The 3,324-nt window shown below is 43.3% G+C and overlaps 1 pseudogene; it reads right to left on the bottom strand.

The window, feature by feature from the left end:
- Nucleotides 1-1,377: 1,377 nt before the first annotated feature.
- On the bottom strand, nucleotides 1,378-3,124 carry LOC136469423 (uncharacterized; annotated as a pseudogene).
- Between the last annotated feature and the right edge of the window lie 200 nt (nucleotides 3,125-3,324).

A 3,324-nucleotide genomic window follows, 5' to 3' on the forward strand; every position in this document is an offset into this window, starting at 1 on the left:
GAGTAGCAAAGTGTGCATCCACCTTCTCATTAGGATTGTCGTGGTCAAGTGAGAGTTCGTGCTTGTTACTCTTGGTGATCGCCATCACCTAGACGTCTTGGTGGTGATTGGGAGCTTGGTGATCATCCGGAGAGCTTGTGGATGACCCAACTCACATTGTGAGCGGTTGTGGGTGATTCACCGCGACGGAGTGTCGAAGAATCAACCCGTAGAGAGCACTTGATCCTTGCGCGGATCAAGGGGGAGCTACACCCTTGCGTGGGTGCTCTAACAAGGACTAGTGGGGAGTGACGACTCTCTGATACCTCGGCAAAACATCGCCGCGTTCCTTCATCTCTATTTACTTTAAGCATTTACTTTGTGCAATTCAATTCATGTCTTTATATTCTTAGAATTGACATGCTAAAGTAGGATTGGAACTTAGGTTGCAAGTCTTTTGTGCGGTAGAACAGTTAGAAACACTTTTTAGACACAAGGGGTTAATTGGGCTAATCATAGGACTTAATCATTGCAAAGAAATTTAGAATTAGCCCAATTCACCCCTCCTCTTGGACATCTTGATCCTTTCACTCATGTTGCTTCAAATACTACCTCCGTTCCCTCCTGTTAGCCTTTGTGAAAGTGTCCAGTACACCACGCCGCCACGACGCCGAGTGGCTCCACGCTGCCACGCTGCTGCATGCCTGCATGCGATGGATCGCCAGGACGACGTTGATGAGATCCATTATGTACATGGTGTCAATTGGGCATCAGATTCTACCGACGAAGATGAAGACCCCATGGATGACAGCGAGGTGTTGTTCGTGATGGATACTTTTGTTGGTGAGACTGAGGTGCCGGACTCCCAGATAGACATCGCCGAAGTCGGCGAACCTGACGCCGAAGTCCACGAACCTGACACCGTGTATGCCCTAGTGAAGCTGGCTTCAACTGATGTTAACAAGTTTCAATCCGACAAGGTGAATCATGAAGCCTCTAGTTTGATGTTCCCTGTGTTATTGCCTCTCTTGTATGGACACCATGAGGAGGACGTCAATGATGCTGCAGCAACCCTGCTTTGGATTGGTGTTGGCCTTGTGGATACTGTAATGTTTCTAATGGATTGCCAAAGATTCTAGATGGAGGTCTGGACGCTGAGAAGCTTCAAAACTTAGATGTCCATGTTTAAGATTATTTTCCCTTTCTTGTACTAGTCCTAGTATTAGTTGGAGCAATTTTAGTGTTGAGTTTAGCAGTACTGTAAGTTCTGTTAGCTAATGGATGAAAATTTTCATGTTCAAGATGAATTGCATTTGAAAAACAAGGGATAATATTGCTTGCAGTTTCCATTACTCGAACCGAAGCGACAAAAAAAAGCATCATACATGACTTCTAATTCTAACTAGCGACGAACTGCATGGCTTGATTGTAAAGTTGCAAAGGGCAACTCAGAGTAGTTGGAAGACGTCCTTGCAGCTCTAGAGTTTTCTTCTTCATGTGAGGGATGTTGTAGTGCTGGCCTCCATTCTGCTTCATGATCCATCATGCAACCCTGTTGGGTTAGAAAAATACGGTTGGCCCTTTGCACAGGATAGTCCTGATACGCCTTATTAACCTTTGCCACAATGTCGTTAATGTTGTTTGGTGTTCTCTTTTCATTCTGCTGGCCTCCATTCTGCTTCATGATCTCCATCATGCAACCCTGCTGGGTTAGAAAAATACGGTTGGCCCTTTGCACAGGATAGTCTTGATACGCCTTATCAACCTTTGCCACAATGTCGTTAATGTTGTTTGGTGTTCTCTTTTCAAACAGTGCCTGAATTGCTGTAAAAAAATCAAGATCCAATACATTAAGGTCAGGAGAATTGGGAGGTTGGCATGTGAGCCTAATGTCCCAACCATCTGCTTGGGCGGCCTGAACAAATGCAGGGTCATTCACATCAATGTGAGTCTTAGCATTGTCTTGTTGTATGTATATGGGCAATCCTTTCTCTTCTGTAGGCCACTTTGCTTTGATTGCGGGTAGAACCTTGTTCATAAGGAAATCTCGACTAACTTCTTTTGTTACCGATGTCATGGCTTTTGCAAGGGTACCTACAGATGTAAACATTGTTAATAAGACTTATGATTCATGCAGGATATGCAAAAAAAATTGCAATTTTTAGTACCTGCGTCCCTGTTTGGGCTCCATCTCTTTGCTAGCTCTACTTTCACAAAGGAAAAAATGCCGAGTTTACCATCAAAAATGCATTGACCATTGTCATCAAATCTAGGCCTCATAACCACAGCTAGGAACATCACCTTCTCAATAATTTCTTTTGCTTTTAACTGCTCGTTGTGGTCTTTCTTCATCATTTGCAAGGTAATATTTTTGGTTCCTACGAGTCCTATAGAACCACTTTTCATCGATGTACACGACATTGTACATTGGTTTAAAAGACAAAGACTGATCATTCAGCATGGATAAACAATACTTGACGCGGGCCTTCTTGTTTTCATCGGTCAAGCTAAACTTGAGGTCATTAGTGTGCCGACGAAAATAGCCTTCCTTGAAACGGTTATGAAGTGTGCTCTTCTTGACACCCAATGCATTAGCAAGATCCTGAAAAGTGGTGCGCTGACTAAGAGGAACGTCTTTTATGGATTCCAAGTCTATTTCTACTCTTTTCCTACCACAATTCTTAGACCATCTGTTCACAACACCATTTATTCCACCAGTTTGTCCATTTTTCCAAATGGACTGCACAACTCTTAGAGGTACAGAATAGGAGGATCAGTTTTTGCCAATAGCACTAGGTATATGGCGATCTTTAAGTCATCCGAGTAGAACCTCCGTTTGTTATTATTGGAACCTGTAAACCAGAAGCATCTTCTGTGATTAGTGGAGATAATTGAAACTGAACCTGAACCCGACAATAGACTGAAGATAACTGAAAACTAAACCTGACATCTATCCGACAACAAAGAAAACTAAAAAACTAGACTAAACTGATCTTGAACCTGACTAAGGAAATTGAACCTGATCCAACCAACAAATCACTGATTAATACAGGAAACTGAAAACCACCGTTTGAAAGACCCTCTGCTTGCACGCCATCTGCTGCAGCAGCATCTTGATCTCCATCTGCTCCTTGGCCATCTCCATCTGCTGTACCAGGTGCTTGCACTCCTATGGATGGCGCTGGTACTCCTCCATCTTCATCACCTGTGACATGAAACACACAAAAAGATGAGATGACGAATATAAGAAACAAATGGCAAATCAGGGATCATTATTAAATCTGCACCTTGATTTCCATCATCCCAAACCATGGCATAATCGAGTTCATGGGCAGGGCCATCCCA

This window comes from Miscanthus floridulus, chromosome 8 (genome assembly GCF_019320115.1).
Source record: "Miscanthus floridulus cultivar M001 chromosome 8, ASM1932011v1, whole genome shotgun sequence".
Lineage (NCBI taxonomy): Eukaryota > Viridiplantae > Streptophyta > Magnoliopsida > Poales > Poaceae > Miscanthus > Miscanthus floridulus.